General features: G+C 32.2%; 1 long non-coding RNA gene across 27 annotated transcripts in view; it reads right to left on the bottom strand.

Moving 5' to 3' along the window:
- LOC141451215 (uncharacterized) overlaps window positions 1-14,302 on the bottom strand; it is a 104,629-nt gene that overhangs the window by 64,759 nt on the left and 25,568 nt on the right. For 25 of the 27 annotated variants that reach the window (XR_012456619.1, XR_012456625.1, XR_012456631.1 and 22 more), the window contains 2 exons: window positions 9,504-9,669; window positions 3,732-3,821 (listed from right to left, as the gene is read on the bottom strand). This is a non-coding gene — a long non-coding RNA (uncharacterized lncRNA). Of the gene's footprint in view, window positions 1-3,731; window positions 3,822-8,040; window positions 8,224-9,503; window positions 9,670-11,983; window positions 12,185-14,302 lie in introns of all 27 variants that reach the window. The other 2 variants (XR_012456608.1, XR_012456606.1) reach the window with 2 other exon arrangements.

Below are 14,302 nucleotides of genomic sequence, written 5' to 3'. Positions count from 1 at the left end.
AAAATAATAATAAAATATTTTTTGCGACAAAGGATCGTATATTTGCTTTAAAATACCATCATAAGATAAACAACAGCATATCTTTCAATAAACAAACGGAAAAATGATATATTAGCAAGATCCGCTAAAAACAAATAAACTATTGAGGCACAGGGGACTAACAGAGAGAAAGGCTTACCAGACTGATAAATATCACTCCACCGGCAGTAACATGCACAGGGTCATATTGCCCAGGGTATAGACAATATCGCCTTGGTTCGATAAACAAACGAGAACTAATGTAGAAAACTACGGATAGAAGTTTAAGCCTCTTTGGCAGGCGATATATGTGGCATTTCCATATTATGGGGAGGAGCAGAGAATGTAGAGTTTGCATTTACCTTTATGCTTGTCTTAAGTTGGACCTTCATTCCCGTGTACCAAGTAAGATTCAAACTAAGTGCTATTGAACTTATGAAAAGCTGCGTTAGATTTAGGTCTTTCGATTCCTCAAATTTAACAATTAAATGTCAGGTTACCCATAAGAAAAAAAAGAAAAGAAGATATCTTTCTCTGATACAATTTTGACTCCGGCAACTTACAAATGTTAATGATAATGTTATAATTTTTACCTACTGCTATCACTAGATGCTTACAAAATTAGGGAACCGAGCACGTAACTTGTTGGATTTTCGGAAAAAGAAGCTAAATGTGATTAACCTGCAATCTTGAGGTTAATTTCCACTGCTATTGTCATATTGTGACGTTATTTTCTGTTCACAGAAATAAATTATTTAATAAAAGCCTAAAAATCATTAAAATAATCAATATATTATTTTTTCTCAAATATACCAGGTTTAGAGCAATGTATACAATATTACCTAACTATAAGCGATAACTAATTTGAGGATTATTAAAATTATCTATAATAATTTTTTTTAATTCTACAATTTACTTCTATTTTTAGGGATTAACTTTTGATTTTTTTTTTACAAAAATTCTCTTAAAATACAGGTGAAAGTAGTGATCCTATCTAATACATAAAACCTATTAATAGTAAAATCTATGATACTGCATTTTAAATTCTAAATAATTTATATTAACAAGACTTCCTTTAAGATTTACGCCATAATTGCTAACCGCTAGCATCTAACCGCACAATTTACACAGCTTAACAAGAGCTATATTCTCTGAGCTATGAAATATTCATACATACAATTGTTTACTAGGCGGAACTACACGCAATAGGCAATTATCAACTGAAAATTACATCATTCACGGAAGAAGGATTGCCTGCTAAAATCATAATAGGATTTATATTGTCTACATAGTTGATGATTTTTAGGGCCTCGATTTGTTCTATTTCTAAAAATCATCAATAATTTTGTTTTAATTATTCTCTGGCCTGCGGTTTTTGTCATTATAATTATATTATTATTATTAGACGTCAACATCTGTTCGGATCCTTTACTCGGTGCACTGCCAGCCACCAAACTATTAAAAACAGAATGTCCATCACCGGAAAGCTAAAGCTTCATGACTGTTCTGCAAACAGAAGGAAGTTTAGTTTAACTTTTTCAAGAGAAATCTTCCGCACACCCTTTGGTCCTCTTTGCTGCGTTTCCTGAGCGTAAGCTTCAGTGCTTACCTCAATAACTGATTGTGTTCAAAGCTGTTTGATATAACTTTTATTTTAGGACACTAATACAGTTATGTTTCGTTGAGAACTTCTCTTCTGTGTTACTAAAGCTGGAGATGTTGAACTATTACTCTGGAATCCTCTCGATCTTTTAGCCCTACAGTCATTCATGAGACATCTCATTCTATACCACCTCCAGGTTATGAAACTGTTAGTTCACCAACTTTCTCTAGGGAAGTTTTGGAAACAGCGGCGGAGGTCGGACCCAGGGATCATCGTTTGCTGAATAATGGATATTTTGAGGAAAGGCCCAAAAAAAAATTAAAAGAAGGAGTAAGAATGCCCAACTCCAATCCAGTTTTCTCTTCACCAAGCAGGGCGGAAGTCGGCAGTCTGGATATCCGCTTCTAGATGATAACACTTCTCCTGCCCCTCAATACTCCCAGACAGGATATATTCTTCATCATTGGTTGTAAAGAATGACAGAATTCGAAAAGAGACTAAGTATTTAAAGTCAAGTCAAATCGAGCTACTACCATACTTTGGCGATAAAAATAATTTTGATGTTTATTAAATAATTATACAAAAATCACGGCATACCTATTTAAAAAAAAAATAGCAAAACAGGGGTTCCTGGCGGAACTTTGCACTAATGCATTATAATTCCCTTAAATTCAACTTCAAAATTACCAAATAGATAATACTAAAAATTAAAACAGATAGCTAACGTTTTCTTTTTGAAAATCTGTCGGACATTTTATTTACAATTTAGTAACTGACAAATATAATTTCAAGATCATGGCATCCTTGTTTGGATAAAGTTACTGGTTTGAAATGCACACCTCCTTTTCCCACTTAAATTGCGAACATGATTCTTTCCATGTATTCTCCAGTTACACTTACATTACACCAACTAGATTCATGTAATTTAGAGGAGATATAATGGTGAGGAAAGCATTCGCAAACGATAATCTCACATATCTTATTAAGGAGAATTGTCGCCAGTTCGCTACATCAATCACAAATAGTATCAGATTTAACTCGAAATATATTTTCCCAAATAGATATACTAATATTTTTTAGCCAATACTAAAAGTTTACTCGAAAACCTCTTTTTTTAAATAGTTTAGTTTGCAATTATCAAATTCGCATGGTTAATCGATATCCGATAACTGAACTCTTTTGGCGTGACTTTAAGCAGAGCCTCTATAGAGGTTTTTGTAACCTCTATGTAGAAGGATCTTATCACATCTAGAGAGCCCTCCCTAGACTCTTAACCCCGATAAAGGCCAAATTCTATCATTTATTGTTAATGTTTTCTCCGTCTTATAAAGACTTCCCCGCAAGTCTCTTCTTCTTCAAGTATAATCTCTTACACTCTAAGATAGCCTGTGCCTTATATACCTTACCTTAGTAATCGCTTTGCTTTTTTTTTTTTTTATAAAGATTTCTGGATAGGTCTTATCGTTCTCCTCTATTCACGATCTATTCGATCTTTCTGCTCTTCTCTGTGAACATAACTACTTTTACGTCTCACCCCACCGCTTAAAGCTCTTTCTTAGGTCTTATCTTAGGCTCTTTCTACTGTGGATGATCTTCTCTGACATATCTCACCGGTGTAATATCCCTTTTGTTATCACACTCTTTTTCTACTTCAAATCTCATTTAAAAAAATAAATAAATTTATTGAAATTTACAACTGTACGTTCATTTACCCCAACAAGTAAATTGGATAAATGATTTATAATGCAATTCATTGGTCACCAATTGCTCTCCATAGAGTAAACTCTACGCCAAATACATGTAATTTGATTTTATCTTCCCAACAGGCCTATCTCTATCTCTTTTACAGTCTCATTGACTTGTAAGATGTCACTTCTGCCTCAACAGTTTATCCTCAACTAAATGCTGGTGTTTGCGGAACTTTCCGCTTCGAAAGTGGACAGAACACGGCTTCCATCTTGTAGATAATTTCGTGGGTTCCAGCAATAGGCAAATTGAAGAATTTTGATTGCTAAGAAGCGGTCAAGTCCCTTCATCATGTTACTAAATCTAGATAGAAATTTTCAGTTCACTACGTTTTTGGGATATTTTATAATTTATAAATACTCACACATTATTTTTTAAGACCTATTGTTCCTGACTCAGGAGATCTCAAGACGAATATATCGAAAATTCGGCACGAATGCAATACTTTCCTTACCTGTAACAGAAAATAAAAACACCTCAATTAATAAATCACATTTAATATTTTTTTATAGATTAACAATTTTAATAAGTAGCAAAGATTTACGTTAAAATCCCATACTTTCCGCAATAGAATTACATTTCTCAACAGCGCAAATCAATTTTTGAAAGAGGAATCAAAAAACAAACAACGCTTCTTTTTTGAATTTCGATTGCGAGGAAAATAAAACCATCTTCTTAAACAACAAAATGCGGTGACGCATGCTTGGACCAACCAACCATATTATACCCTTACTAAAAACGTGAACATTTCTTTTACAAAAGATATTATTTTTGAAAGCACCCTTCATATGTCGCTTGGCTATAGCATTATTCAAAACAAGAATTCACATGCTTTTCAAACTGAAAGCGTATAGCACATCTCAAGAGAATGTAGTAAAAGCATAAATTTAAGCAAAATTAGTAGGTGTTGATACGCCTTAGAAACTACAAACAGTTGAGTAATACGAAGTCGTCTGGTAACTGTCTGAATAACATTTATTGTGAAAAGTAGCTCGGTCAATTATTTTGGACGACAGGTAGATTAGTTTTCTTTTATAAAAATGTTTAATAAAATTATTATTTAGAAATATAATAAATAAAATGTTAAGTTTAATATAAGTAAAAATATAGAAAGAAATATGATTGAATCAGTTGATTTAAAACCTGGAATTGGATTCTACCTACATATAATGTTGTAATGAAGGTGATGTGGTTTATGGGCGAGAGCCCACAATATTGCTGCCTATAACTCAAACTGACAATTGTTAGAAAATAAATTGGACAGTGGAAGGTATTATTTCTTCATCCTTGTTATATGAAGGCTGGGACGCGCGCGCCACACCACACATTATCGAGCGCACTCTATCTTATACATTTGCAATGAAGCTCTCCCCCCTCAACTAATTCTAAATTTATTGCCCTCCCTCTTCTGTTATGTATCTTCCAAATGAGTACGTCCTCACTTATGTCTGTGGTTTGAGCGCAAGTTTAGTGGTCAATCACTGTTCCGGACAAGTACGCATCTAATCTCTCGCCCCCCTTTTTTGGGGGCTCAGTAACATGTATTATTAACGCAAAAGCATTGGCTGCTTTTGCACCCCAGTTTAGTCAAGTTCTATGTTACTCGCACCATTCTCCGTAAGACTTGCAAATGTACGAGGTAGAGGGAAATATATTCCATAAGTACGTCCAGAGAACAAATTTACTTAATCTAAAATTCTAGGAGTGTTTGTCCGTCTTGGCTCTGCAGTGGGTCGTTCCCCTAGATTGTAAACCAAACATGGCTGCTGATTCCCTCCAACATTTTATTAAATAATATAAATTAATTTCGGTACTTTTCCGTTAGCCGGGCGCAAGCGAAAAACAGTTTTGGGTAAAACTGTTTTCTTTACAATTCATTAATATTTGTTTATAGTTGAACTTGTTTTGCTTACTATTAATTAATATTTGTTTATAGTTGAACGTTTTCGACTTTTTTCCGGTGACTTGGCTCGCGTTTGGTTCACAATTGGCGACATTTGCGCCCGGCTTACGGAAAAGTACCTTAATTTCTCTTAAAATAATATTCATAAATCTTCTCCGTATATTTAACAATCTAATTCTCTGCCAATAATATCTATTATCTTTCTTAAATTACTGATAGATTTTATTCTTTGATCAAAAGAATAGTTTTAGTCTAAAAAATGCAGAAGATTGTTTTGCAAACCGGTAATCCAATTTTGATCCAAAATCGTGCGTATTTTGTTAAGTTTAATGCTCTACGTTCACTTAAAATTTTAGGTCAGACGATGATTGATTGTTTAAAGAATAAATTTTCACAAAAATATAACTTATTTGTCTACTAACCTTTGTACCAAAGCCGTCTTCATTACCATTTTTACCAAAATTGTAATCATTTACCAGGTTAATTAAAATAAGGCCTCACGTTTTAAAAATTTACTACATCTTGGTTCAATTCTTTCCTCATGTAGTTTGGATTGAATGAAGAATGCGGATCTATTGCTGGCAATGAATTAATCGTAAATTCCAGCTGCCAGCACTTTCTCCCTTCATGTCAAGCAATGAGCAATTTTAATTTTGACGCGTTTTGTTTTTTTAAATATATGCTTTTCATTTTTTGCCTAGGGATCTACAGCTAGGGCAGCAGCCCCAACCAGCTTATTCTGACAACGACAGTGTTACTACATTTACAAAATAAGTAAAAGAAAAGTAAACTAAACGCCTATTTTTTTCCGGCAGGACATAACTAGGGATTGTGGATGGGCTGTTGTAGCTAATACTTTTTTTTTATATCAAATAAAAACTTACATATTTACTCGCGGGACTCAAACTGATAATAGCATGCAAGAGCGAATTTCAAACAAACTTTAAAAAAAGTTCGATAAAAATTAAATTAAATTTTATGCAAACAATTGAATAACATTAAAGGGATTTTTTCAGAAGTTAAAGTGTTAGTGTTGTTTTTTAAATTGAACAAAACTTAGACATAAAATAACATTTTGGTAACAACTTCATCCTACAATATCGGATTAGGAGGGATTGTGTAAAGAAAGGGTTATCCACCCAGACTGGAATGCCTTTGATGACAGGAAGGGATGGAAAAGGAAGGTATTTCTACTATTAAGAAAGGGCGTATTTTAAAAAATCACATGAGACCTAGGATTTTTTCCCACAAATTTACCTACTTCATTAATTGATCATTGATATAAATTAGTTTATAGCAAAAAATCTTTAATTTAATGGTACATATTTTATTTTTGCAGGAGGCGATAAAAGAAAAAAAATACAAAAAACGATGCTGACAGCTTTCACCACTTCTGCTAATGCAAAGGGCAGAAAAAGGACCTTTACCAGGTAACTTCATCTTTACAATAAACAGTTATTTTTGCTTACTCATGACAATTATTTTAGTTTAACGATGAAATAATGAATAATACTTTTTGAAGAGATTAAAAAAGTAGCGTTGCAGCGTGGCAAGCTTGGCCGAGGTTCATGTTCTTCAAACCGGAAGGCTTTTAAGAAAAAGTAAAAAGTTTCAAATAAATTCTCCAGCCTTTTACGCCGAAACAATATTGATGACTTAGATCATTTCTTAAGATTCTGATATTTAATAGTATACATTTTTAGGAAAGGATGTTCGATACTGTTCTCTGCCGTTAAGTCTTGAACATAGACTGGAGAATTGGATGCATTTTGATTCAGAACGTAAACTGAATAGTATTTCTTATTTTGTGCAACTTACTTCTTCATGCTCAAATAATATTGCGTGTATAAGTTATTTTTTATTACCATCAAGTCAGATTCAATTAATATTTTGGTTTATTATGAAATCCAGCTCTTTCTTTTCAAATCATACTAAACCACAAAATATTATTTAATGTTTAAAAAACTTAGTGGGCCTTCTTTCTTTCTTATTACTTCAAAAATTGTTTATGTTATTTGAACATAACATATTCAAATCGATTACATTTGTTTGCTTTAGTTAAAAAAAAAAAGGTCGTTTTTCTAAAATTCTCTAGCAGAATAGTATTTTATTACCTTTAGATTAATAAAATTCGTTTATTTGAAAACAAACTTCCAATTTCTAGTAATAGCAGTTTTCTAGTAGTTCTTATTTTCAAGTTGTGCTACTGAAATAACTTCTCAGCGAATCAATAAAGCACTTTAGCACAATGTTTTTTTCAATATAACTTTAATGGGAATCAAAATAAATAACCATTCTTTATATTTGCTTTCTTTCAAAGTTTTGTTTACACAAAGCGAGAACAAAATAATATTAGGATGTTGTTATTTAGGTTGGTGTATGCTATTATTTCTAAAGTATTTATTTAATTTCAATTACCCCTTCATATGAGGATGTAACGGGAACTTGCCCAGTTTTTGAAATAAGTTTCTACGGAAATAATTTTTTTTTAGACTTTCATCAAGGACAATGTCACTGATTTCTTTTGACAAACATGCACCTATTTTTTTATCCAGTTTTGTTTTTGACATCATTTTTCTGACTTTTTTTTAAAAAAGAGAAATTTCATGGTAGAACTCATCAGTAAAGACAAGTAAAGCCGCTAGGCAGAACTTACATTAGTAAGAGATAGAAAAAGGTGCCAACTGACAAACAACTAACTTCCTAACTAAAGCGAAGAAGGGCAAATATAGATTACGAGACTATAAGGATAGTGAAAACGACCTTTAACCTTTTAAGCTTCTACTACAGATCTAAAATCACAGGAAGATAAAAAGGGCAGAACTGTCAAGTTTTGGAACCCTCTATCCAAAAGATAACTCCAAAATTCTCTCGCATCTTGATTCCAACAATATCTGCTAATCAAACTGGGTTGTAAAGCTAATCTGCTTCAAGAAACGATGCCTTGAAAATTCTGAAAAATAAAAGCTAGTTTATCTAAATAAATAATTGTCGCTTTTATATAATAATAGATTAAATAAAGTTATAATTTTAATAAATTATTAGTATTGAATGTTTTTCATAATTACTTTTTTAATTGAAAAAGCAAAATCTGTAAATGCATAATAATTGTCAGGTAATGCTGCAATAAGGGTGTAACGAGGAAAACATTGAGTGGAGAATTCTTCCATTGTCCGATACTCTGGCATTAAATTGGTAGTTAACTACCGAGGTTACTTGGTTTCCAGTTATCTTTCAATGTTGTAGAATAGTTGCTTAGATTTGTTAGGTGCTTATGTTTCGTAGAACATTTTATATTTAGTTTTGTCAGTAATAGATCTGTGAGCATTTGGAGAAAAATAGTATGATGCATCAGTCATGTGTTTCAACAGTTCAGACTGAAATTTCTGTATTCTATTGAGGTTTTGCAGGTTTGGCTTGCGTAAATCATACCTCGCTCTTCCCAAGTATTTTTATAGCAACAAACAACCCCATCACACAGCCTACACTTCAACCTATAAATCTTTTTTTCAGCTTGTCAATAACACTATTCGTTTATATCTGGATAGTTTGTAGGTAATCTCCAAGTGTAAAGAAAATATGGCCTTTACAGCATCCTGTTTTCAAAAGATAAAAAATTCAATTTTTTTTTTTTAATTACCACCGTTTCTCACAAAATATAATATTTTCTTTGAAAACAATACTCATAAAGAACATCTTTTTACATTTTAACAGTAAACTCTCTAAAATAGTTATTTAGAAAGAACCCTCTCTTTAACCCTTCTTTAATTTAGACTGTTCAATTAGAGAACTTTAGACTGGCGAGTTATTTGTTCGTTGGAGAAGGGTTTCCAACAGTCAGTTATGTAACTGTTCTGTCTAGACTTAACTATAACTCTTGTTCATTTATTTAGTCTCAGAAAATGGCCAATTTCTAGTTGGTTTCCATTTAGTAAACATTTTACTTATGGTTCAACAGCTACCGTCGGTTGTTTGTAGTTTCTTTCATGGAACAGGGACTTCTTAACCCTACTAAGAAAGTGTAAAGCATCAATAACTGTTTCTTTAAACTTCTACCTTCTTAAATTTAAGGCGCTTGATTAATGTGGCGTTACACTTGTGATATTCCCGTCGACAATAGTTAAGTAGGCCTGTTTAATTTCTTTGCTGTTATCACCATTTATAACAAGGAACCCAAAATTTGTTCTGGCTTAAATTTTTATTCTATTGTTTTCCTAAAAAAAATAATCCTACCTCAATTGTGGTGAGCTCCATTTGATCCAATAAATTTTAAGTTGTAGCGAAAAAATTGTTACGAGTGATGCTGAATCGTCAATGTTTAGAATAGCAGAAGGCCTTTGATTCAAGAATTAAATTTAATGACTCTGCTCTGGCATCAATATTTATTTAAGAGTAAGCTCTGAAACATCAAGAAATCATATCAATGAAATAATCTCACAATACAAGGATAAAAAATTATACACCTTATCGTAGGTTGACTAAGTACAATTTGAGTCCAAACTTAATTTAACTAAAATATGATAACTTGGAATTGAATTGAACTTTGAAAGATGAAATAAGAAAACTTAGAGTGATACATTTAGGTGTGCGTTTCAGTTTTTATTTGTTTGTTGTTGAACTGTTTCAATGACATCGAACTCAGTGTTTCATGATTTGAGTTTCTGAAACACAAGTGGAAGATTAGAATTTATTGAAGTAACCGAATTTATCTTCAATGTTAGCGATTAGTTTGGTACCAATGTTGTCAAAGACAGGATAGTTCAATGGTTAGCACACTCGATTCCCATACGGAGATTCTGCCTTCAAAACCAGCTGCTGCCCCTTAGATTTATTTTTTTCCTTCTCCTTACAGCACTCCGATAGATGGAAGGACTTGTTTGTAACTAGAGAACATTGATAGAAGGCCGGCAGTGCACTTAAAAAGCTGCTGGCGTCAATGATCTCAGATTTTAACGCGCCTTACTGTTTAAATAAAAAGCTCTTACGTGTGCACATCACTAGGATTTACTTTATCACATTGCATTAATGTATTGATTGATTACTGAGCTTTGAAGAACTTTTTAACTAACTCCTTGAGATATGCACTTACCTACAGTTATGTCCTAGCCTGCTTAAGAATTCCAAGCCACATCTCTCTATCCCTAGCCCCGATGATACACCAATTCCTGCCATTTAGCTGGTTTTTACCATTCCCAATACTATCTAGCCATCTTATTTTCTGCCTGTCAAACTTCCTTTCCGCCCTAGTTTACCGTACAGCACTTTTCTGGGACTGGCAGTTCCTTCCATCCTTACAACGTGGCCTTCCCATCGCAGTATAATGAACTGGATATTTTTGACAATCACTACCAAATATAAGTTTGACAATCCCTCATTGTGACCTATCATCCACTGTTTATTTCTCTTAACTGGTCCATATGTCTCTCTTCTTTCTAAGATAAGTAGCTTTTGCTCCGTCACCAGGACATGGTCCATACTTCAGCTCCAGAACAAGGCGTATTAGCACTTTGTACAAAATACAATTATTAGTGCTGGTTAAATTTCGGCTGTTCAAATACTTTAGGAGTTCACAATAGCTTTTATTACATCATTAACTCTTTCGAAGTTATGTTCGTTGACCTGGATACATGAGCTATGTTCTCTCATATGCTGTAAGGTACTTGGTTTCATTTTTGAAGAGCTATATATTTTACAAATATTTATTGGCAAATAATACTAAATAAATATTTGTATAGCTAGAATGTTGGTTCTTCAACATGTTCAATGTGTTGATGAATGAGGATAAAATTGAGCCTGTGGTAACAAGATCCAAAGAGTTTTTCACATAGTTTTCTTAGTGAGCCGTATGAATATCTAGGAGTATTAGGTCTATTTAAGTGTTGATGTTGTGAGGATGGGAGGCAAATCCCAAAAGAAGTAGAAACCCAGGAATCCTGATAAACGTATTCTTAATTATTAAGAAATCAATGCAATCTTAATTCTACTTGTAGTTAGATATTTTCACTCAAATAATTTTGTATGCCATCTGGTTTTAACCTGATATGGAAGCATCCCTCAATAAATAAACCAAATTATAGCCGCAAATAATAACAGACAAGTTTCAATTTTTCAACAAAATATTATTTCCATTATGTTAAGTGAGATTTATATACAAATTAATTTCACTAACAACATTCTAGTGGAAGTTATAAAACATTATACAAGAATAAATAACCAGTAACTTTAAACCAAATCACAATTACCTCCGTTTTATGGTCTATGTTATGTCTAGAGTATAAAACATTTATGTTAAACATTGATGACTATTCTATTCATTGCATTCTGTATATGTTTATAACAAATTACGTGACAGAATGTAACCGCAACTTATTTATTGGTTGATGTATAAATTATTATTATTTTTTACCAATATTTTACTATCTGTTTTCAAAAACTCACATGTTTGTATTTGAATATTACTTTCTAATGTATACAAAGGGGTTCAGTAAATCAAAGAAATGTTTAATTATACTTGAAAACTTTCAAGGGTTTGTGATAACATTTACCGTCTTATAGCGAGTTCTCTTAGTCAATACAGAAAAATATAATCCTAAACAACTAACAAGACCGGTCTGTGAACGCGCTGAGGCGTATATTAGCTATTATTCAATAATGTAGAGTAACCTCCAATTGTACAGCTAATTAGGATCATTAATAATCATAAGGGCCCTTACCATAATATTGTTAATCTTCTCAAACAATGTTCAAATATCTTAAGATTCTCCAGGGCCTTCAGGGCTTAGTTATTGGATAACTATTAATTTATCATCTCTTTAAGATACCTTTCACTCCATTAGTAGGCGGCAGAGATAGGGGAAGAAATAAAATATTAATATGTTTTGAAGAATTGTGGAAGCGATACTTATTGGCATCACCTAGAATAGCATAAATATAATATCGGTACCTTCATAGAACCTGAAATCTTTTATGGCACAAACAAGGAAACTTATAGATGCAGCTAAGAAAGCATAAATGCACTAATTGCAAGGTCTCGCGCCAGATAATCCAGATCATAACTGATAACTAACATACAATAACACTTTCAAGTGAAAAAATTCTTCCAATCCGATGGAATACAATGATAGAACATGGTATTTCATTGAACTTAATAGTTGTGAACAATCTCGTGCAGAAATGTGTTAAATACTATAAGATCACAATTAATTCTCTTCGATTGCCAAGAAGGCAGATTTAGCTGATACCTGAGCTCTCTGAGAAGGAACACAGAGCTATAATTTACTTTTTAATAAAATATAACTTTTTTCAGAAATATATTCTGCAGAAATATATTCAATCTAGTAAAAATTACTTCAATATAGTAAAAAGTAATCTTATGAAATACTATAATTCGATATTTGAATATATTTAAATATGTTAGTTTATTTATTTAAGTTTAAGAATATATTTACAGTTTATTACTGTGACTCCAACAAACTAGATCATTTTAAGCATGTTGAAAAGTTTTAAAAGTCCAATGAGCAACTAATTTTAGACTAAAGATTTTTGAATCGTCTGCATAAAGAACAAATTTTCAACGTTTAGGACCTTTTTTTGAGGTCACATCCAAATATCGAGATTACAAGTGATAAATGCGATCTCTGAGAAACACCTGAAAGTACCCAGAATTCCATCTCACCATTTGAGATCTTTCTTTAAGATACGAGGAATACTAGTTCATACCACGCTTTAGGCAATAAAATTTTTTAGTTTTAAATCAATATATCGTGTTTAATTCGGTGTAAGAATGTCCTGAAATCGATCTAAGTACAGTCAATTTATTAACTTTGTTACATGTTTTAGAAAAACTCATTCTCAAGATTTACTAAGTAATTAAACAGTTAATGTTATTATATTGTTTTAACTAAAGTATTATTAACTTTATTTATCAATATTATCACTATTGATTAATATTGATTTGCAAATAAGAAAATGGTGAAAGCATTAACAGAAAACGCCTTATATTAAAGTTAAATTATTGATGTTTATTCAAGTGGTAAATATTAACAGAAGTAGTCGACAGTAAAGTTTGCGTGAAGTATTAATAGCATGCAGTTATTGATTTACAGCGAACAAGACCGTCAGGGCGATGGCGATTGGCATGATTAATGAACTTTAGTAATTAGTAAAGCAAATAGTATTTACACACAGGCAACACACGTGCTGGATTCAAACGCAAGCTGTTCTCGTATAAGGGACTTGATTTGTTTGTTAAAAAAATTTCCAACATTTTGGTAGAATATTTCAAATATACACACTGAACTGTTTGTTGCACAGTGTTCGTCAACAAAGAAAAAAAAAGTACAAATAAAAAAATGTTGCAAACGATTCGAACAATCAAATTCAATTGTTAAGAGGTTTTTTTTGTTAGATTTTTGTTTTCACGAGTGAATTAAAAAGCTGAACAGCCCAATTGCTTTATTTCATTTCATCTTTTCTATTCGATATATGAATACCCACTGAAAAGTTTTAAAACTTCTTGGACAACCATCTTTTAGTTTGATCTCATGTTGGTATTGAATATATTTTTTGTATTAAGTTCACAGAAAGGTACACATTTCATTCAGACATTAGTGTCGCTTAAACAACTAGAAAATTTAGGATTTGACCATAGTTATGTGTGCTTAGACCTCAAAATCTTCAGAAACAAAGTAGTGATTCTGCTAGGTAACTTTTTTGGTTGATACTGAAATATTTCTAAAAACCTAATTCTTAAAGACATGAGTGAGGTAATCTAATGCCTTTTATTCACTACTAGGAAATTATTATAAAAGTCCAATTCACAGAGATTAAAAAGATTTTTTGTTCAGAAGTGATTCCCTTGAGGTCAGTGTTGTTTTAAGTGAAATGAAAGTTATTTAAAAAAGTGAACACACTATATTCATAGTCTGTAGGTATGATAGATCGTCTGTGATGCCTCTGATGCTTCTACAGAGGAAAATCTCCTCCATAGACCTACTGCCAAAGATGTAAATGGACCTAAAAACTTCAAATAA

The sequence above is a fragment of the Rhodnius prolixus genome, unplaced genomic scaffold (assembly GCF_049639745.1).
Source record: "Rhodnius prolixus isolate KJV_2025 unplaced genomic scaffold, Rpr scaffold_8, whole genome shotgun sequence".
Taxonomy (NCBI): Eukaryota; Metazoa; Arthropoda; class Insecta; order Hemiptera; family Reduviidae; genus Rhodnius; species Rhodnius prolixus.
The sequence above is the reverse complement of the archived record's forward strand: the minus strand, read 5'-3'. Positions and strand labels throughout refer to the sequence as shown.